The sequence below is a fragment of the Crocuta crocuta genome, unplaced genomic scaffold (assembly GCF_008692635.1).
Source record: "Crocuta crocuta isolate KB4526 unplaced genomic scaffold, BGI_CrCroc_1.0 scaffold231, whole genome shotgun sequence".
Taxonomy (NCBI): domain Eukaryota; kingdom Metazoa; phylum Chordata; class Mammalia; order Carnivora; family Hyaenidae; genus Crocuta; species Crocuta crocuta.
In genome coordinates, this window is record NW_027528357.1 from 5794045 (window position 1) to 5818443 (window position 24399).

At 37.5% G+C, this 24399-nt stretch overlaps 1 protein-coding gene across 1 annotated transcript in view; it reads right to left on the reverse strand.

The window, feature by feature from the left end:
• Positions 1 to 24399, reverse strand: part of ASXL3 (ASXL transcriptional regulator 3) — a 176822-nt gene that overhangs the window by 149444 nt on the left and 2979 nt on the right.

A 24399-nucleotide genomic window follows, 5' to 3' on the forward strand; every position in this document is an offset into this window, starting at 1 on the left:
TGAAATGCAGAGACAGTCAGTGAACTCCCATTAGCTGAATGAAGGAAATATTAGCTTGTCAGAGCTGATAACGGTTTTACTATTTCTAGCTAAGAGAATTGTCTTCTATGGAAATTCATATAGTGGCACTGGCTGGTAACGAATAAGATCTTCAATGAGCTTCACAAAACCAAACATAGAACATATATAAGTTTTGTTGTGGAATCTCTCATAAAAATCTAAACGTAAATATATAATTGAGCATAATTAGGTAAAATAATCCAAGAGATAGTCTTCCCAAGGTCCAGTATAATTAAGATTATATACACTAATGAGTTGGAGGTGTTTTTTTTTTAAGTTACTGAAGACATAATAACTCTAAAAAGCCTGGCTTGCAGAGGGCAGAATGCAAAATTATGAAAATTAAGGATCTTAGTGTATACACTATATATCTTTTTGTCTACACATGGGATGCTAAATAACGTCTACATGGAAATCTATGGACCAAGCCAGGATTCTCCTCAAGATAACATTCTGAAGCAGCAATCAGCTGAGACCCCAAATTTCCTTATCTTCGGAATTCTTACAAGGTGCTTGTGTTAATAACAGCAGGTAGTATATACATAATGCTAGAAAGCATTCTGTAATAGAAACATGCTGGGTATTTTTGCAAGAACTTGAATTATGTTAACATATTTAATTCTTCCAACCACCTCTCAAAGTAAGTATTGGTGTTACAGATAAGAGAACTGAGACAGATATATTATTTCATTCACACCGGGCTATTCCCAAGGAAGAAGCCGACTGGGATTCAAACCCATGTCTCAGATTTCCAGGTGTTTCACCATTAAAATACAGTCATATAGCAAAAGGTGCCAACTTATTTGAAGGGTAATTCAGCAATACTACTAAAATGTAAAAGGTTCCCATTTGTTCACTTTTAGGAATTTTTCTTACAGAAATCCACAACCCATTCTGAAGGTACAATGAAGCATTATTTGAATTTTTTTTTCAAATATAAGACATATTAAGAGAGAAAGAAGTAAATAAATGAAGGTACATACATACCATAAAATAATATACTGCCATTGCAAAGAAAATATGCACTGACACAGAAAGATGTCCATGAGAAAGTGATGAGTAAAAATAAGCAAGCTGAAGAACAGGATGTATAGAAGAAGCATGTATTCAAATTACGTGGTGTCCATACACATATACGCACGCCCACAGTCACATCCTCACATTAAAATACCCTAGCAGTTAACAATCATTACTCCGGAGAGTGGCAGAAAAGCAAAAGTTCAAGGAGGAAATGTCATACTTTTTAAAATATTTGCATATTTAGAAGCAGAAATTCCTTTCATAATCTTTAAATTGTATACTAATACAGTATGTCATTTATCTAATTTATGCCAAGATTATATAATATAAATTATATAACTTATACCATATATGTCATATATATAACATATACCTAATACTTTAAAAATCAGTTCCAAACAAAATAAAAATGAATACCCGAACAGCAAGAGAAACCATTATATACCTTACTGTAAAGCACAGTGAAGAAAATAAAACCTAAGTATATTGAATTTTTTCCAAAGGAAAAATTACTCATCATTCAATCTGAGTCAGGAAAATTCTTCAGTGTTATTCTCACAGCCTCGTTTGAAATGACACAGCATCCAGATGTAGCTGCCAGAAGGAATTAGTTGCAAAATATATCTTGAGATAATTGTAGAAAATGACTTTGTTATATGGAATTATTTGATTCTGGCCACTTAAATGTTGAAGAATGACAAAGACAATGATGCTTGCTTTGTCACAGCTAATAGTAACCCTTTTCTCCTGACTGTAGTTACAAAACATCACCTCTTCAATAATTCATTGATTTAACAAATATTTACCAAGCACACACACACACACCCCAAAATGAAACACAGTAAAACGTTGTCATCACATTTCTAGAGGCGCTTACTATAGTTAGGGAGGGGAAGGCAGCAAACAGCTAGTTTACCTAGAAATAGATTAAAAATAAAAGGAAGGAGACCAGGCCGTATGCCTTTCATATTCATTCACAATGCTAACTTGGTCCATGTAAAAATGACCCTTGCCGACCCTATTTTCAGTGGTGGTATTCTGATTCAGATTCTGCAGAAGTAGTGATAATCATCATGGTAGCTACATATGTATGTATGTAGGTATGTATGTATGTACTTGGTCACCAGTTTAATTCTAGTCCCTGGCACACAGCAGGCACTTAAAAACTTGCCTAATGAATGAAAACAAAATGAACAGATGACAAGGAAGAATTGATGTACTGAAATCACTGTCTTGTGTACACAACTCCTTATTGTATTCTTCTGAAAAATATAACCTTCCCTACTTTGATCTAAATGCGAACTGTCATATTCCTGTAGATACTTAATGATGGGGTGGTAGGATGGCAGGGATCAGGTATACAAGAAGGGCCAATCACTGATCTTCCCCAGGATACATTACCTAAAACTCAAGAAAACACACCTCAGTTCCTTTCCAATATTAACCCCATGTGATGAGAGCCTGAGATTTGCTAGAAACCAAGTTTCTATCGGTGTGGAAGAAGCCAGGCTCAGAAAACAAGGCTTCTGTACAGAAACAGAGATGAGGGAGCCCTGGACACATTCACTCCTTCTTTTCAGATGTTGCTGAAGACCTCTGTTCTCCTATGCTGGTGTAGGTTTATACAAGCCGTCCAATAAATTCTTCTCACTAAATTGGTTAGAGTTGGATTTTAGTCACTGCTCATGAACCAAATGTTCATGACCAATCCGTGTGTTATACTAATTAGTAAGCCCTTAGTTGATTCCTTTCACAAGGTATTTTTTTTAAGTACAAAATACATGTTTTCAAGTCTGATGTTAATTTTTTATTCCTTTAGAAGATAAATAAAAGAGTATCTGTTGCTAAAACTTACTTCTTCATCATTGGCAACCCATATTCTTAATGAAATAAAACTTGGGAATACGGAGTTTTTAGCCCTTTGTCAAATACACACTTTGTACCATCCAGAGACACAGTTAAAAAATTAAAACATTTGTATAAAATCGGGAACTCACCAGGCAAAGCTATACATAATTATAGCAGTAAGAGGTCTTTATCTAGAACACAGCTTTGGCGAGCAACAGCTAAAAGAATTTCTGAATCCCAGGCTTCAGAAAAAGGGGTAATATTTTTAAAAATATGAAGCAGGTATCCTAATATTGTGGTGATATGACCTAGAGGCCTTCTGAAGGCCAACAGGCTTATGTGATATGTGCATCCCTGTTTTTAATTGAGATCATGCAGAAAAATCTAGCATAACTGTTTATATGGAAAACCAAGTCAAAGATCTCCCACGAGATTAACTGTACTCAAGTAATAAAGACATAATTTACGTATCTGCATAAAGATTTATGTATATACGTTTGCGGTACAATTACTTTTATATTCTACTTGATGTACTACCCACCTTCGTATTAGCCAAGTTTTCCAACCACCTGCATCCTACCTCCCTTTCTGTCCTGTTTCTTAAACTATGTGCTGGAGGAATAAAGGCCATTATTTATCAGGGAACAAAGGAAACAGAACTGGTTTCGATCAGCCGATATTTGTTGATATGAAATATGGGCTGAGTATCTTTAAGGAGGTAATGGAGCATTAAAACTTACCTTTGCCAACAAAAGATTCTTTATGAAATCGGATAGTCCCTATTGCTTTCTAGCCTCCCTCAGTCCTGATTTTACCAGTTGGGTTCTGCATACTACTAGGCTGGGAGCTCATTATACTATAATACCACATTTAGATGTCAGAATGAGGAAAAATGATTAGCTCTGATGTGATCAAAATATTCCTTCGGAAGAAACACAAATAAGAGTTACCTATTAAACCAACTCTAAATTAGTGGTTACATAAAGTCTTACTTAGATTTTTCCCAGAGGTTGCCATTCAGCATTATGAAATTATGCCTGAAGATAAATTAGGCCAGATGTTTTCCTCTTGGATTCCCTCAACGACAACAGAGGCACGAGCCTCACGCGGAACGAACTCGTCCCTGCAGAAGCCAGCTGTGGGGCAAGTGCTGAGAGTTCTATTAACTACTTAGACATTCAGGTTTTAAGAGGTAACTATCTATGACATCAGGTACAAAGAACGTATAAGAGAACAAACACTGGAATACTCTGCAGGTATCCTGGGGCAAAGGGGAAATAAACATCAAACACATTATCTCCATACTACTGGCAATTAAAACAGGAAAATGAGTCTGTTTTGTGACCCTAGCACTTCAGAAATGGCCTTGCCAATGATAATTATAATGAACATACTCCCATATAAAGGCCAAAAAAAATATTGAAGATAAGGAATACACTCTAAAAATCAATGTCCCTTGCAGATAAATTATGTCTTAATGAACAATGTAATTATTTAAATGNAAGGCAGCAAACAGCTAGTTTACCTAGAAATAGATTAAAAATAAAAGGAAGGAGACCAGGCCGTATGCCTTTCATATTCATTCACAATGCTAACTTGGTCCATGTAAAAATGACCCTTGCCGACCCTATTTTCAGTGGTGGTATTCTGATTCAGATTCTGCAGAAGTAGTGATAATCATCATGGTAGCTACATATGTATGTATGTAGGTATGTATGTATGTACTTGGTCACCAGTTTAATTCTAGTCCCTGGCACACAGCAGGCACTTAAAAACTTGCCTAATGAATGAAAACAAAATGAACAGATGACAAGGAAGAATTGATGTACTGAAATCACTGTCTTGTGTACACAACTCCTTATTGTATTCTTCTGAAAAATATAACCTTCCCTACTTTGATCTAAATGCGAACTGTCATATTCCTGTAGATACTTAATGATGGGGTGGTAGGATGGCAGGGATCAGGTATACAAGAAGGGCCAATCACTGATCTTCCCCAGGATACATTACCTAAAACTCAAGAAAACACACCTCAGTTCCTTTCCAATATTAACCCCATGTGATGAGAGCCTGAGATTTGCTAGAAACCAAGTTTCTATCGGTGTGGAAGAAGCCAGGCTCAGAAAACAAGGCTTCTGTACAGAAACAGAGATGAGGGAGCCCTGGACACATTCACTCCTTCTTTTCAGATGTTGCTGAAGACCTCTGTTCTCCTATGCTGGTGTAGGTTTATACAAGCCGTCCAATAAATTCTTCTCACTAAATTGGTTAGAGTTGGATTTTAGTCACTGCTCATGAACCAAATGTTCATGACCAATCCGTGTGTTATACTAATTAGTAAGCCCTTAGTTGATTCCTTTCACAAGGTATTTTTTTTAAGTACAAAATACATGTTTTCAAGTCTGATGTTAATTTTTTATTCCTTTAGAAGATAAATAAAAGAGTATCTGTTGCTAAAACTTACTTCTTCATCATTGGCAACCCATATTCTTAATGAAATAAAACTTGGGAATACGGAGTTTTTAGCCCTTTGTCAAATACACACTTTGTACCATCCAGAGACACAGTTAAAAAATTAAAACATTTGTATAAAATCGGGAACTCACCAGGCAAAGCTATACATAATTATAGCAGTAAGAGGTCTTTATCTAGAACACAGCTTTGGCGAGCAACAGCTAAAAGAATTTCTGAATCCCAGGCTTCAGAAAAAGGGGTAATATTTTTAAAAATATGAAGCAGGTATCCTAATATTGTGGTGATATGACCTAGAGGCCTTCTGAAGGCCAACAGGCTTATGTGATATGTGCATCCCTGTTTTTAATTGAGATCATGCAGAAAAATCTAGCATAACTGTTTATATGGAAAACCAAGTCAAAGATCTCCCACGAGATTAACTGTACTCAAGTAATAAAGACATAATTTACGTATCTGCATAAAGATTTATGTATATACGTTTGCGGTACAATTACTTTTATATTCTACTTGATGTACTACCCACCTTCGTATTAGCCAAGTTTTCCAACCACCTGCATCCTACCTCCCTTTCTGTCCTGTTTCTTAAACTATGTGCTGGAGGAATAAAGGCCATTATTTATCAGGGAACAAAGGAAACAGAACTGGTTTCGATCAGCCGATATTTGTTGATATGAAATATGGGCTGAGTATCTTTAAGGAGGTAATGGAGCATTAAAACTTACCTTTGCCAACAAAAGATTCTTTATGAAATCGGATAGTCCCTATTGCTTTCTAGCCTCCCTCAGTCCTGATTTTACCAGTTGGGTTCTGCATACTACTAGGCTGGGAGCTCATTATACTATAATACCACATTTAGATGTCAGAATGAGGAAAAATGATTAGCTCTGATGTGATCAAAATATTCCTTCGGAAGAAACACAAATAAGAGTTACCTATTAAACCAACTCTAAATTAGTGGTTACATAAAGTCTTACTTAGATTTTTCCCAGAGGTTGCCATTCAGCATTATGAAATTATGCCTGAAGATAAATTAGGCCAGATGTTTTCCTCTTGGATTCCCTCAACGACAACAGAGGCACGAGCCTCACGCGGAACGAACTCGTCCCTGCAGAAGCCAGCTGTGGGGCAAGTGCTGAGAGTTCTATTAACTACTTAGACATTCAGGTTTTAAGAGGTAACTATCTATGACATCAGGTACAAAGAACGTATAAGAGAACAAACACTGGAATACTCTGCAGGTATCCTGGGGCAAAGGGGAAATAAACATCAAACACATTATCTCCATACTACTGGCAATTAAAACAGGAAAATGAGTCTGTTTTGTGACCCTAGCACTTCAGAAATGGCCTTGCCAATGATAATTATAATGAACATACTCCCATATAAAGGCCAAAAAAAATATTGAAGATAAGGAATACACTCTAAAAATCAATGTCCCTTGCAGATAAATTATGTCTTAATGAACAATGTAATTATTTAAATGCATGGGACTGTGTACTAACAACTCCATCCCTATCTGAGCATAAGATTGGTAGAAGATTGGTAGAAAACTAGTAGGAAATCTGGTTTTGAGTTTTTGCTTTAGAGCATGGAACAGATATGGCCGCACACTGGTGGGTTGAAGGGCTGGACAAACATTGTTCATCTGGTTTTAAGATGCATATGGTCAACACATTCCTTGTGGTGTGAAAGTCCACAGGCTTTCAAGACAAGTTTTCTTCATTTCCCCCCCTTTTCCTACATGAAGGAGTAGGGCTCAACAGGGAGTCTGTCAGCTGTCAGGAGTTTCTGTATGCTGTATCTAGAGGAGAGTGGAAACTGGTGGGAAACAGCCCGAGGGTGACTGAGGCCTCAATGGAAGGGAAATGTAGACAGGAATCTCTGAAACAGACTGGGAAATATAATCCCTTAGTGGGGGTGCTCCGTCTACCAGCATTGCCCTAAGCCAAAAGGGTGAGAGAGCGAGCGAGCGAGCGAGAAAGAGGTGTTATTACAGTGTCTGCTTTCCTCTTCTCAATGGTGTGGAAATCTGGTCATACCTTTTCAATGAAGCACAATTTGTCTGGACTTGGAAACCTGAACTCACTTAAAATGTCCAGGTGCCCTTTTTCTATCTTTTCGACTATCTCGGAATTCAATTCTCTATTAACAATAATTGTTCTACTCCTCCTGCTTAGAAAGTGTTCCTCCTCAGCAGACTGACAAAATGAAAAGCAATTACTTTATAAAGCAAAAATATGAACAGGATTATCTGAAGATAGAATATAAAAGAAATTCTCCTTGTAATGAAAATTCCCTATTGTTTACTGGTTTAAAAATATCAAAGAGTACATACTAGAGAGGATGATTTTACAAAGCAATTTCATGTAATGGAGAAGAAAAAAGGGACTTAACCTTCTTTGCCTCACTTACCCCTTAAAGTATGTAATTATGCATTTAGTGTCTCATAAACAAACGTAAAAGGTGCCCTGCAACAAAAACACCCATTTTGCTATGTGGGCTGGATCTGTCAGGATAGGCAGGGATACAAAATAGGAAGGGAAAAAAAAAGAGAGAGAGAGAAAGAAAGAAAAAGAAAAAACACACCAAAACCCCTGAAATCTCAGTGGATTAAAACAAATGCTCATTTCTCACTCAACATTTCTAGGTCCAACCAAGAACTGGGATGACTGAAATTCCATCCTGTCACCAGCTTCTGTGATCAACAGAACCAAGCAAGAAATAAGGGGGATCAAACACTGGCTTGAAGGGACAAAACAACTCACATGGTTAATGCCTAACTTCAAGGGGGCAAAGAAGTGCAACCCTACCATTTGTCCCTAAGGAGGAAAAATGAAAGAACTGTGTAGCCAGTCAACCATTCATTAAAGACAGAGGAAGATTTTTTCAAATAACTAACAAGACCATCTTTTTTCCTCCTGTAGACTCTATCCAGCACAATTAAAGATATATGAACAAACACACAGAAAAAAAAAATGTAACAAAACACTAAAGCTTATTAAAGTCCTATTGTTTGTCTCTTCATCATCCATTTTTTCTGGATGACACCTTTCATGGCTTGGAGTTGCTTCCTTTCCTCAAGCTGCCTACCAATATCACCCGGCACCAAAGAGAATAAGATAAAATGTCATAAGAAAATGGAGCAGAAAGACTGGATGTTAAGGGGGAAAAAAAAAAAACAAACCCTCGTTCTTCACTGCATCTTTTAACAATGGGGAAAAAATGTTTACTTTCATGCATCTTGTATTTCCTACTATGAAGCTGAGCTCAGGAAACAGTGAATTCTGAAGGGTAAAAAAAAGGCAGAATTATAGAAGATTTTTAAAAATGCAGTATCTGTATTTGTTCATTGGTTTTCCCCCCCACTAACAGTCTTTCTTATTCAGTCACTGAAAGTTGGCTTGTGAAGATAGTATTAGCCAGAAAGTGACAAGATACACGTATAAAAAATGGAGAAAGGAGAGGAACAGGAGAACATTTTTGCATTTATTAGTGTCTTTTGTTTCTCTCATTCCCTCATCAAAGATCCTGGTGGAGTAAAGTGACACAATTAGGAGCTCTGCCTAGAGCAGACCCCACACAAACATAAAAAGTACCATCATCTTCGTCCAAACCGAGAATATATGGCCACATTCCCACAAGACTGAGGGGAAAAAGGAGGAAGTGAGGGCAAAGGAGAAGAAGGAATTTCCTGAAGTACTACCTTCGTTTCATTTAAGCTCTAGAAAAGAAATACCATTAGATGAATAAAGAAGTGACAGCAATAAGACTGTGATGTCCATATAATGCTACATGAAATAAGGAGTCATTATGCTGATATTATCTCAATATTCAGAGAAGTAAATGAAGATTTAAACTATAGAAAAGTTTGCTCTCTTTTGCTACGCTCAGATCCTCCAAGAGTCATGATGAAAACTGTAAAGGAAACTTGGCATTTAGTCGGTGAATAAAAATATTTACTTACATCCAGAAAGTACCTGGAAGCTTCACCCAGAATTATGTATTTTGTGAATTCAGATCCCAAATTGTGTTAAACCATGTTATAAATGTTGTATATAGACTATTCATATCGAATGCTAAAACTGGTCTGTGAGGGAAAATAGAACAGAAACCGTTCATAGTAGTTTTAGCCTCCAAATCAGGAAAGTAAATTTCAGAGGAAGCAGACCAAAGAAATCTTTAGAACCTTTGAAACAGCTGCCTTGGCTTTAACACTTTTTAAGTATAAAATGAGTATCATAAAAATAATACCAGGACAAATGAATGAGGGAGTATCTACATTAATACACTCCAGGACCAGGGCCCGAAAGTTGGGCAGATGTGGATTTGAATCACTATTCTACTACTTACTAGTTCAGCAAGTTAACTCACCCTCTGTGTAGTAAAGGCAAGGCTATTTATAATTTGCTTTCCCAGCATACTTTCCATTTGCTTTTTATTGGTGTTTTTGTGTAATTCTCCTCTGCTCCATGTGATCCTGTTGTGGCAATCAATCATGTTATCTGATCCTGGCCACTGCTGGGAGGGATGAGTCTATCAGCCAAGTAGGACATGGTGAAGACTTCCTTGGGATGAATATTGAAATAACAATAATAATTAATAATAATAATAATAATAATAAATTAATAATGAGAGAAAAATTATTCTTTTTATACTACTGTGCTAAGCTTAGAGGAGGCAGGTCTGGGGTGCCAGTGACCATCTTCTCTTGCCCCAAACTTGGCTCGAACTCTGCCTGCAGTACAAAGGCAAGCAAAAAGAAAGACAAAAGTATAGAGAAAGCAAATACTTTGATGGCATTCTCTAAATGTCTACATCCAGTTAGAACTGAAGTCTACCCTTGGATTTCTCAGTTATGTGAGCCTTTTTACTTAAACTAGTTTTAGTTAAATTTATTTCACTTTCAACTGAGAGAAATTCAACTAAAAAACATTCTAGGGGCACCTGGGTGGCTTAGTCGGTTAAGCGTCCGACTTTCGCTTAGGTCATGATCTCGCAGTTCGTGGGTTCGAGCCCCGCGTCGGCCTCTGTGCTGACTGCCAGCTCAGAGCCTGGAGCCTATTTCAGAGTCTGTGTCTCCCTCTCTCTCTGGCCTTCCCCTGCTCACACTGTCTCTCTCTCTCTCCTAGAAATAAATAAAAATATTTAAAAAAAAAACATTCTAACACGAAATTTCTTCACTTAAAAAAGTGTGATTAATATTATGATGTGTCTTCTAGGTTTGCTCTCAAAATTAAACAATATACAAGTAAGTGTAGCGTCAGGCATACAAGTACCCAATAAGTATTAATTCTTACTAGCCATTATTATTAATCAGTGTTACTTTAGTAACAGCAATCTTTTATGATCATTGACATACTAAGGCTTATTCTTTTGTTATACAGGATTCCAATACTCTTAAAAGGAGGCTATGACACCAAGCTTATAAATATTTTACTTACATGTAAAAAAGAGGGGGAGTATTTACTCTGCAAACATTTTCAATCTGCACTGTAATCAATGTACGAGAAAATTCTTCTCTTGGTTTGGAAGTCATAGCAAGCCTTTATAAATCATCATCGTACTTTATTAAAATCAAATACAGAAGAAGGTTACTTTTAGGCTATTGAATTCTTACTATACTATGCAACTTTAAATTTATAGTGAAGTATCTCTTGGGCCCTAAGAGGTTTTGTTTTATTTTTTTAAAGTTAATTTCCCAAAGGTCAAGGTCCATAACTTATTACATTCCTAAGGCACCTAACATATTAGTGGCAGGAACTGAATATTTTTCAGTGCCATTAAGCATGATGACTATCAAATTATTATCCCAAAGTAGTAAAAGGTGCTAGTGAGCTGAAAGTAGACACAAACTTTCAAAAGATATCAGCTGTCCAGTTGATTCTTGGGAAATCTGATCCCTTTTCTAGATTGTACAGTGCCAATTTAGCATGGCACAGAAATAAATCAAGGAGACATAAATTTTATAGTTCTACAAATATGTTGCAAACTTTTAGACTTGGCTCTAACAGCTCCCCTGAACAACCCTCTTTGACTTCTTCACTTTATTCAACTATAAGCAGCAAACATCTTAAAATGAGGTAGTGCATTAGGCACTCAGGAAACAATTATAAACAAGTAAGTAAACAACTAATTATAATACATTGTCACAACTACAAAGTGCTTTCAAAACATAGAAAAGCTTCTCGGGGCGCCTGGGTGGCTTAGTCGGTTAAGCGTCCGACTTTCGCTTAGGTCATGATCTCGTGGTTTGTGGGTTCGAGCCCTGCGTCGGGCTCCGTGCTGGCTGCCAGCTCAGAGCCTGGAGCCTGTTTCAGTCTGTGACTCCCTCTCTCTCTGACCCTCCCCTGCTCACGCTGTCCCTCTCTCTCTCCTAGAAAAAAACAAAAACAAAAACACAGAAAATCTTCTCAAGGGAGACTGAAATCTGAAGAAAGCACAGGAATTTGCCAGATAAAAAGAAGAAGCAGGGGAGGGAGGATGTTACAAAAAGAAGAAACAACTTGAACAAAGTTAAGGGAATGTATGATAAATTCAGAGATCTAACAGTACTTTTAAATGACCAGAGAAGACAATCAAGCAATGAAACCGGAAAAGTATGAATAAAACAAACCTATAAGATGTTGACACAAGTGGACCATACTCCTAAAATGAAGGAACGCTAATAAACAGTTTTTGAAAAAGTGGTATTTTGTATATTCCCCACTAGCAACTCCACACTCCCTCTCTGCCTTCCTCCACCCAGCTCTGTGACCCAGGAGACTGACATCTATAAATTTTCTCAACAGAGATCCCCTGTCCTCTGGCTTCTGGATGGGTTCCGCCAACAGGAGGCCAAGTGCAGATCAGCAAATAGAAGGCAGAGGAGTTGGCGTACTGATGTGACGTGTCCCCCCAGTAGGGGTGAGGGCTGGCAGTGGTGATATCCCACTGCCTCTGGTCACAGTCTGTGTGGCACTGTTCTAGAATCACAGCCCGCACATTGCAGTACCCACTCCCAACTCTTCTTGGCCCCTCAAGTCTAAGGGGAGTGGCAGCCTCTTGCTGGTGATATCCCTGATTTGCCTTGTTTTCTTCTTTCACTGTGCCTTATCTTTAAGATAATGCCATCTGTTTCCTACAGAAACCAAGTCAGCCTCAAGGGGTACCATAAACCAGTTTCACCTTTAAAGAAGCAGTTATGGACGCAATAAGAACTTGCCAGCGGAGGCAAATCTGTAGTCAGTGAAACCAGTTTCAAGGTTGTTGCAGCCACTTAACGAGAAAAAGAAAACTACCAGGCACGAACATTAACTGGCATCTTCTAATCTCAAAACTATACTAAGTACATTATACACATTGCCGTATTTAAGTATTCCAACCACTCTTTTAGGTTATTCCCTTTTAATACACAATGGAAATAAAATTGAAAAATGTGAAATAATTTGCCCAAGGTCAAATACATAGTAAGTGGCAGAATTGAGACTCAAACATTATCTGCCTTTTAGGCCTGTCATTACTCTATATTCTTTTCCTAACCTATATATGCCTGTGTCAAAGTAAATTACAGTGGAAATGGATATAAGTGTAGGATGTAAGAATAAGGATTTGAAGATTTGAAGAAAAGGAGGTAGAACTGGTGGAACTCAGTGATTACTGGATAAAAGGGGGAAAATACAAAAAAGGCATTAATGATGACAAGATTGTTTCTGTCTTGAACAACTGTGAAGATGGTGGTGGCTTTCCCTGAGAGATGAGAGGAAGAGCAGACTTGCTAGGAGCAGGAGGTGGGGAAGAAATGAGGCATTTGGTTTTGACCTTGCTGACTTCATCACTGCTATGAAGACACAGATGGAGAGGTTTCCACTATGGGACTGAAGAGGCCATATACGCCTTTTCATCAGTGCCTAACAACTAAGGTATAGTTATAGGAACGAGAGTCTGACAATTAAATGCATCTGCCTGTGATCTGAATCTTGAACCTGAGATGCATTGGAGCAATGGCAGTGTCCTATGTCAACACTAAGTCACACTGGTGACCACTAGTGATGCCCATAGCAATATCCCAACTAGATTATTCTTGTAGCATGACTGCGCGTCTGCTACCCAGCCTCTATTGATCCTTGACTATTTTTCCAGCCTGGTTTTTGGATCCTTCTGAATGATTATATGAACCATTTCATGGTTTCAAAAAAAAAAAAAACAAACAACCCTTTTCTACTTAAGTTGCTAAGATTTGTTTTCTGTTGCTTGCAACCTGTAATTCTGACTGACAAAGTTAATAACACATTCATTGTTGTATCTTGTTCAGTATTAGGGAGGTCCTTTCTGCATTGTTCTTAAATCATTTCCAAACTATAAGCTGAATATATTAAACTATTAGATGTTTAGAGAACTCTCAGAAAATTTCAAAGAATTCATGGTCTGGTGGGGATGTAAAGCAAAAATTAAGTTTCTGTACTACAACATGATTAAATTTTTTTAAAAAATTAAAAAAGGAATAATTAAGTATACTCTAAAACACACACACACACACACACACACACACACAATATCAAAGAAAACAAAGATAGCTATCCAAAAACAATTAAGATGGAGTATTAAAACTGCAGAACTTCAAGGATAAAGAGAACACATAAGAAAGAACTCTCAGACACAAAGGCATATCACCTCTTAAAAGGTAATAAATTTACCTCAGCCACAGTATCACAAACACTGACACAAGAACAGAATGAAAAACCATTTCCAAAATACTAAGGGTAAAAAATTGTCAGTTAAGACTTTTGTAACTAGCTAAATTATCACTCAAAGGTGAGAACAACATTGTATCTTTTAGTTTTCCCTATGAAGTTCTCCACTTTTATTTTAATAAAATATGTGCTGAGGGGCACCTGGGTGGCTCAGTTGGTTAAGTGTCTGACTCTTGATTTTGGCTTAGGTCATGATCTCAGGTCCATGGGTTCAAGGCCTGCATTGGTCTCTGCACTGACAGAGAGCCTGCTGAGGATTCTCTCTGCCCCTTCCCTTTTCTCTCCTCTCTCTCTACTCCTTCTCCTCTCTCAAAATAAATAAACATTTAAAAGAAAAAAAGATTTGCTGAGCTTTGTTAAGAGATCTCTTTTTGAACTGTAATCTACACATTTGGGAGATCATCTTCTTAAAGGCTGCTCTTGGACACTTTTATATACCCAGTCTGGACTGTGTTCAGATGAAATTTACGAGGACAGGAAGGATTTACGGAGAAAGTATGAATGACAGGGAGAGATTGTAGCCATTTGTTCATGGTTCTCTCTCTCTCTCTCTCTCTCTATGTTTTCATTTGAGAGAGAGAGAGAGAGAGAGAGAGAGAGAGAGAACGTGTGCAAGGAGGGGAGGAGTAGAGAGAGAGGGAGACAGAATCCAAAGCAGGCTCCAGACTTCAAGCTGTCAGCACAGAGCCTGATGTAAGGCTTGAACTCAAACTGTGAGATCATGACCTGAGCCGAAGTCTGATGTCTAACTAACTGAGCCACCCAGGCGCCCCTGGTTCTCTTTTTTAATTCTTAGAACTTCATGGGAGTCTATAATTACTTCAAAATATTAAAATTTAATAAAAATATTTCTTAAGTGGGTGGTCAAAACAAAAAGATTTAGATATATGAAGACTGTTAACAGACTGTTACAGGAGGCAATTTACCAAAAGAAAAAAAAATAGGAAAGTATGATACAATAAACAGAGTTGAGCACAGAGGTAGATAAAATGTTGGTGATTTACTATCTCCTGGAAAATTTCATTAACTATCTGTTGTGTTTTAAAAGAATATATAAGTCTGTATAACGCTGTAGACATTGGAACATTTGTTGTGATGTATAATGGACGGAAAATGTGAAATTCTTCATGTTATAAGGAAAAGCAATCACAATTGTTTCCATAGAGAAAAGGGCTTCCTATGACCTGTTGTTCTTTAACTTGAAGATAATCACAAGGGTCTTTAACCACAAGAATGATTCAGTGAGGTCAGATCTACTATAAAGAGAAATACAGCTTCTGTAAAATTTTAAAAAATAGATTGGAGACAAAATTAGTTGGAAGGTCAGAACTATGTAAAATTTAGTGAATGAAAAGAGGAAGAACTAAATGTGAGCTGTAATTAAGGCAGAATTTACCACTCCCTGCAGACACCATATGTTTAGGTATACACAGATAAGTTTCCCCCATCCCAGTCACATTTCTCTTTGTGGGCCCAATGCACACTTTGTGGGAAGCATCTAATAAATGTCTGTACTGGATATATTTCATCTGAAATATCCAGAATATGTAGGGGTACACAAAGGATTTTTAATATAAGTCCAAAATATAGGAAAGGTTCAAGGATGGAGTTCTCATCATGAAAGAATTGCCACTGAGTCAGGTTAGATGGCCAAAGGAGAAGAGGAAAATGAAAATAAAAAGGAGGTGGTAGGCAGTATTCTGAGATACACCAATACTAAAGGGGAAACTGCGAGAAGGAGGCCCGCAAGCAAGCAAGCAAGAGAAAGAATAGTGATGGAAAGAGAACAAGGAGAATACCAGAGATGTTTGTTGCAAAATGTCTTAATGTAACTTTTTTGGATTGCTTTAAAAGAGACAAGAAATTAAACAGAAAGGATTTAGGAAAAAACAGCTCTGGTTGCAAGAATTTGAAGACATAACATATTTTAAAGTAAAGAGATTTTCTTATAAATACTTTTTAAAATAAGAGTATCTGCTGTGTGTGCATGCAGGGGTTGGGGGGATTGGCAAGTCTAGGCTGGAAGGGGTGATTTGGTCTTCTTCCTGTTTCTGGCAGAGAGCTCTCAAAACCTTGGAATTTCCTGTGTTGAGAATGATAAAAGTATCTTTCATTATGCTAATGAGGTGACTTCTGGAAAGCACCTAAGGATGGGGTGTGGTTGGCAATAGAGTCAACCATGTGATTAGAAGGTTAGAACTTTCAGTCCTACCCCCTGACCTTGGGGAAGGGAAGAGGGGCTGGAAATCCAATCAAATGTCAATGGACAATAATTTAATCAAATGTGGCTATGTACTGAAGCCTCCAGGAAAACCCAAAGGGGCAGAATCTGGAGGGCTTGTGGGCTGGTAAGCACATGGAGACTTTGGGAGAGTGGCTCACCTGGAGAGGCATGGAAGCCCCATGCTCTTTCCCCATACCTTAGCCTATGCATTTCTTTCATCTGGCCGTTCCTGAGTTATATCCTTTATAATAAACCAGTGATCTAGTAATTAAAATGTTTCTCTGAGTTCTATGAACTGTCCTAGCAAATTAATTTAACCTGAGGAAGAGGTCGTGAGAAGCTCTAATTTACAGCCAGTTATAAGTACAGGTAGCAATCTAGACTTGCAAATGGCCTCTGAAGTCCATGAAGAGGTCATTAGAACATCCTGTCTATAGCCGGTAGGTCAGTCTGAAGCACAAATAATAACCACCCGGACTTGCTCTTGACTTCTAAGGGGGTGGAAGTACAAAGCTTATAGGACTGAACCTTTAACCTGTTGAATCTGATGCTGTCTCTGGATACATAATGCCAGAACTGAGTTAAATACTCAGATACCCTGATGGTGTCTGAGAATTGCTTGTTGTATGCGTGGGGACCCGTTCTCTCACTAAAATTGAGTTTCAGAGCACTGAGAGAGCATCACACAGAGTCCTGATGGTCCAGACGACAACTTAGTTCTTCAGCCTTGTCAACAAGGTCTTGATAGAAACACCTAGTTAGCTCAGTTGGTTAAAACGTCTGACTTTGCTTAGGTCATTGTCTCATTGTCTCACAGTTTGTGAGTTCGAGCTCTGCGTTGGGCTCTGTGATGACAGCTCAGAGCCTGCTTTGTATTCTGTGCCTCCCTCTTTCTCTGCCCCTCCCCCCCTTCTCTCTCTCTCTCAAAAATAAATAAGCATTAAAATTTTAAAAGGTCTTGATATATGCACAAATTATATATGCATCATTTACCTTTGACATTAAAAAGAAACTAAGAATAACCAACAGCTTCACTATATCAGGCATTCTCTATGACCCTAATATGGAAAATAAGCCCAAAAATCCTACCTCAGTTTCTAACTCCTTGAAATTTAACTCTAATACCTTATAATTAACAAAATCTTTGAAAAGTCATCTGTCTTCTGAATAAGATGAAGAGGGTCCATCCTATGCCCTCCCTTAAGTCATAAATAGTACATTCAGAAATCAACCATGTAACTGAAAAATAGAACAATTGTCAAAAAAAACAGCAATTATGGAATTCTTTTAAATACCATTACAGTTTTTCATGAACTAATTTATGCTAAAGACACACAAAATAAGCCCATGATAAATAACAATTGTAAAGTGAATTGTACATCTCAATACCTAATTCTTTTTTTTTCTTTTTCTTTTTCTTTTTTTTTTTTTTTTTTTACAAGTTCTAAGTGTGTCCACTAAGTATTGACTGCACTGCTTTGGAAGATTCCTGAGGTTCTAAAAGTTCCACCAAAGGCTAAGATATTGAATGTCATTTTAAGTTATACATTTCAGCTATTAGAGCCAATGTTCTGACAAGCCCTTTGGCTTTAACCCCAGGGCATGCATTCGCCTTAAAACACGTAAGAATGTGTCAGAGGGCTATATGTCAATCAACGAGGAGAAGTGCCTATTCCCAATTTAATGTTGTCAGTTGCTGACATTAAAACCAGCAACAGTTAATTGTTACCCCTTCAAGTGGGAATATTGAGGGGAGAAGAGAGGTAGGTGTCTAAGTTCAGGCTGATAAAGCTGTTAATTGCTACCCTTTTATGTAGATTTGTTTAATAATGAAAACAATGTGGCTAATCATATAATGTTTCTATTTGTTCCCCAAGGGCTCTTCAGGGAAAGTTTCAATCCGGGCTAGATTTCCACAGCTACCAACTGTGAGGGGACAAAAGCTGAACAATCAAGGCACTCAGTGCTGGCAAATAGCTGAAAGTGGTTCTATACAGATGCCCCTCCTCCTTGCCCTATCAGGAAGAAGCCAGGATCTGCTATGGACAATCTTTGCAGGAGGGGTGCTGGTGGGATTTTAAATTATAAATTAATGATAATAATAATTTCATGCAGATTTTTAATGAAAAGGAAAGAGAGAGAAAAAATGAAAAGCAGGCAATCTGAAAAGCAGGAAATAAGTCTGAAATAGGCTTGGATCCGCCCTATGTCTCCATGCAACAACTCAGTTAAATTCATATCACTTTAAAGTTTCTGTGTTAATTTTTACAAATCAGAAAGACACAGCACAGAATTTTTTTTTAATCCTTTGCCAGCCTTGCTCCTTACAGAGTGATGATATTAGGCATATCATTAAACCACACATTTGGAGACTGAGTTACTGAAATAACTCCAGCTACCTACTGATCTCAAGAGACAGTGTATGTTTTCTACAAACAGAATGTATATTACTCACTGATGTTTACTTTATGTCATTTGGCAAAGGTGATGGGACAGAATAAAGTTGTGTTATTTAAAATAAAATATCTCTAACATCAATTTTGTTTTCAGACTCTGTTACCAAACCACTGGTTTGGTGTCCCCTCTCTGTACAAGAGATAGTCTTTCTGTTTCATGGTTTAGAAAAAAAGATCCTATTTATATTAACACCTACCCCACCAGCCCCATACAACAACTTACAAGGTCCTACTGTCTTAAAATCATTTGCAAATCCTGCGCCCCACCCCCACCCCCACCACCTGGTCACAATGTAATTTTCACCTTTATTGAGGTGCCTGCCTTCTCAAGTCTTCAGATATTTCTAGTCTTGTCTGCATATTGCTTCCTGAACCCATCCTCTCGCCTGGCACTATAGCTTCGCTCTGCAGGGCTCTCTTCTTAGAATGTACTCCTCTCATGATCTGTTCAATCTTACTCATATTTCAAGGACAGGCCCAATTTCACCTAATCCGCTAAGCCTTCTGCAGTCATCTCATACCACACTGCTTCTCCCTTCTGTAAATCTGTAAACTAGCACCTGCTTGATCATTCATGTGACACTGCAGATGGTGTCTGCTCAGTCTTCCCTCACTGCTCCTTGTCTCCTCTACTGAACTCAACACTCCTTGAGAATGTATCTTCGTATCCTCCCCAGCATTTGAGGCGTATATGGAGAAACCCTCAAAATGGTTAGGGACCATACCACACATTTCCAATGCATTTCAGTGAAAGATGGCACTATTACATAGTTAAACATTAAATTTTGTTACTTCATAAGGTCGCTTTTCAGTGGTGAAATTCCTTTACAGGTATGACTCTACAAGTCTAAAAGCTACAGCACGTCAAGAGTCCATTTCTGACATCCAAGGAATCATCTACCAAAGAATTTCTCAAAGAGAAAAACTTAAGAAACAATCAATTCTTAAAATTCCCTTTCGTGTCAGCAGGAAATTAAAAATTAACAAACCTAAACACTAGGCCTAAGTTCACATTTCTCATTTATTTCAAACACGTTTTTCCCAACTTGAAACTCAAAACAGGCAGAGAGTCTGCTAAACTCTTTTCCATCTTTCAGATTGCAAAATGAAAATTTAGGTTCCACATCTGAAAGAAGAGATGATGAGATGCAGACATAAAGAGATGATATTACGTGTACGGATCACAGAAAACAGCTGAATCAAACCAACTGAAATGTAAGCGAATGAAAATAAAACTCCACTTGCCAAAAACGTTAGCCAGGCCCATAAGCCAATAAGCACCGTCACGATTATGCTCATGTGCACCTTTGGGGCTTACCTCAGATCACAAGTCAAAATGTTCTCAACTGTGAAGGCCTGGTCATAACCTGAAATCTAAGCACCAGGAACACAGTGAGAAAATGGCAAAAGCAGTACCAATGCTCTCCTCCATCCCCATGTTCATCATTCCTGCATAATTATATTTATTTCTAAAATGCAAAGACAAAAGACAAGGCAACCAGTAAGTTAACAATTATGAATTGGTTTCTATTTTAACAGCTACCAATGCCATTCGGCTTTATTTCACAGAAACCCTAAGAGTTTATTTAGCATATAATGCATTATGCAAAAGAATCTTCTCTGTGCAAAAGAGTCACACAGATTTCCTTTAATTAATAACCCCTCACTTAATTTTTAATAGAATATGATTTATAAAATCTCAATTTATTAAAACCTTCAGTAACGCTGGTATGGCATAAAGAGATATGTGTCTGCTTTCTCCCAACAATGAGGCAAATTTGCCATTAAAATTTTTCCCCCAAAGGTCACCTTGAACTACAAAAAAGAAAAAAATAGAAAAGAAAAAATAAACCCATCTAATAGTCATTATCTTTGCGAATGTACCTAAACTACAAGCAAATAAATCAGCCATGTTACCAAGCACAAAGCTATTGAAGATTGTTAAGATTTATTTTCAGGTGCCAGTGAGACTAAACAAAGATTGTAAGGAATGAAACAAACAGAAGAAACTCAGGGAACAAATTAATACATTGAATCATTATCTTACCAGCAGCATTCCCTATAGAACAAAGTGATGAAACTATCAAAAAGCACTCCTCAAAGCAACAACATTTTCGCATGTCAAAAAAAAAAAAAGAATTAACCTAGAATAAATATATAAATAACAGTATGCTCTGTGTTAAGCCAGTAACAAAGAAACCCCTTAGTGCAGTAAAACAAAGTCTTGTCAAATCCCCATTTTTTACAAAGAAGCATGAAGATCCTTTCACAATGGTTTAAACTGTATTTATAGTAACAGAGTGAAGACTTGAGATAAAAGTCAAAAGGATTAAAGTCAAAGCCCCAGCTCGACAAGAGTTATGGTTTTGATTTTTATTCTTATTGTGGTCTACAAATATTAAGACAGAAGATACTTCCATGTGATTGTGGGATCCTCTGAGACTCTATAACCTTAGAAGAGCAGATAAAACGAATGAAAATGCATCTGGTTTAGGAGCAGCCTCCATATTAAATGGCAATGCGCAAAGTAACCACAACTGCAGAAGGCTGAGGGGGAGTGGGGGAGGCTGAAGGCTGAAATTTCTGCAATTGATGCAGGGCAGGAAAAACAAAATTAAGGGAAGAAAGAAAAGAGAAAGAAATAAAAGATGTGGTATTACTGTTTTAAAATGGCAGCCTGTTAATAATCATGACATTCCTGAAAATACAGAAAAATTATACTACCACTCCTTCTTTCCTAAGCGAAGCAAGCTCACCACATACAAACGTTACATACTTCTACAAGAAAATTGGTAGGGCTTGATAGCTGCATCTCTATCTAAAGCAAAATCCCTGGAGTTGCCACTCAGAGTTTGCAGATTTACAAACCATATACTTTTCTCACAAAGAAAGAAAACAAAAATTCTGCAGTCGACTGGAAGTTCTTACTCTACAGAGAACCGTTCTTCTTCCACATATTTTTTTTTTCTTAAAAATGAATGCAAAGCTACATTTAAACATAAGCTTTTGGTCACAGTTCAAAAAATGTATTTTGCATTTCCTCTCCCCTGATACCCTCTCTTTCAAGATAATCTCTCTCTCACACACACTCCAGTAGGAGATATATATTATATACTGTATGAGTGGAAGGTTATTCTTAATATTAATTTGGATACTCTCTCCTTTCAGTTCATATATTGCAAGAACCATATGCATATTTTCCGTTCAACCATAGTCTTTACTTTTAAAATCAGACACCTGGTTTAATGCTTGATATCTCGAGAAAAAGCTAAAAGTCCTTAATAACAAAAACCACAGCAAAATCAGCAGGGGCAGTGTAAAATATGTAAAGATAGTATTTTTATATCACAGAAATACCCCCCAAGGCATTACTTTTTAATTGAGTATAAATTAATACTATGATTAGAAGAGTAAAAACAGTTTTCATGCAAGTTTTAAGAGAGTTTAAGTCTATGTATTCAGATAATCATAAAGCAAATATTAAAAAGTCACAATTGCATAAATGGATTCTTTTCTCTTTTATTCACAAAGTAAGCTAAGAATTATCGTAAGTCACCATTACAAATCACAAATTTCTGAGAAAGATATTTCCAGTATAATTACTTGCTATTTCATTCAATGTTTTATTTCAATTGTCACATTTTGAATACATACACATTTGTGCAACTACCAGGGGAAAAATAACTTGAACCAAATTGAAAAATTACCATAACTACTAGTTCAATATGTCTAGTTAAAATAGAGACATCTGGTCTATCATTAATTCTTTTGTGTTGATGACTCCTAGTGTGTCTTTTCCCATCAATGAACTTTGCAAGAGGAAAAGGCAACTTTTAACAAAAAGCTGACTCAGAAATCCATCTCAAGATTTATCAATATAGATCTATTATGATTAGATCAAATAAAGCACAGTACTTTCAGGAACAATAACAAATACTGTTGAATACAAATAGTTAGCTTTAAATTCCATCAGAAAAATGTTATTTATTAAATAATTCTCTGCAAGCAGATATAGGTAATTCATGAATCATTATTTTAACATATTTATAAGTCAACTCTTTCACTTGTTTAAAACACGTATACACTGAAGCTCTATAATAATACTTGATTGCCACTTCATGGAAACTGAATAATGCATTTTCAGAAGCCGTGCACACCCCCACACAATTCTGAATTAATGGCTGAGTAAACAATAAGTAATGTACTATGCTCTAGCAAAAATTCAGTGATAACATCAATCTGGCATCTACTTAACACATACTGCTTACTTTTCACATATTCCTCCGATAAGTTTCCTTTCCCAGATGCAGTTCATTAGAGAATGACTATCACCTGCCCATTCATCCACAGACAGTGAGTGATTTAGTAATTAACACAATCACAGATAAGGGTAGAAATCATAATATACACTACTACAAATTAAGAGATGAGGTAAAGGGGCCTAGCCACTTCAGCTTCCAATAACTAGACTGCAATTAAATAGGACTTTTGTCACTTCTTCCTAGGGTAATAGGGTCAATTATTTAAAACCCCTTGCTCCAATCCAGAGACCTACCAGTAAGGCCCTTCAACCAAACTCAGATAATTACTTTTGACAAATGTTCTCCTTGAGCATGATGTAGTTACTCAAAAGCTTTAAAAAACAAAACAAAACACAACACAACCCACAGTCATAGTAAAACGATCTTTACAAAGTCAACCCAATAACATGTTCTGTGGTCTCCCCCCCGGCCACCCCCCATATTGCATGCAGTCGGCCTTCTTTCGGCCAATTTATAAAAGATAGTAAGTTGCTAAGTAAATATTTAATTTATGCAGCCGAAACCCTGAAAGGCTGAGCTTCAAATGCGATGCCTTGCATTCCCGTGAGGCACACGGTACAGAAATATCCTTTTTAAAAAATCCGTTTACAGCTGTCCTTTAAAAGAAGAAAAAGGAGAGAGAGGGAGGGAGAGAGAGAGAGGGAGGGAGAGAAAGAGAGAAAAGAAACCCACACATACACATGCATCAAACCAAAGACGCCGACGCCCCTCTGCCAACCAGCATTTCTATAGAGACATTCTTTCGATGATTAAAATGTAAGCTCCAAAAGGTTAAAGAAAAGCAGCCAAGTAACACCGCCCAGGAAGCCAGCATTAAAACACACCTAGCTGTACACTCTTAACCTCTCGCTACAAATGACACTGACCCAACTTCACCAAACACACACACACACGCCCCGACACACACACTCACAAATTGCACACACGTGCACAGAATGTACACACAAACATCGAGCAGAACACAATACCTACACAACACAAACGAACTTGGTCCACACAAAACATGCACGTATCAGTGTGCATACATAATGCACACGACACGGCACACAGACACGCACGACCTAGTCCCCATGCACACGCCCCACAAGTCCGTGTCGGACACACACCGTGCATGCACGTGTAAAATGTATGAACTCACAAACGCCGAACATACACACAGACCGTGCACAGAGAGTTATTGATGAAATTCCGGGAGGTGGAGGGGCCGGGAGGGAGTGGTAATTGCCACACAAAGGTCTCCGGAGCGGCAGAGAGGGAAGTCGAGC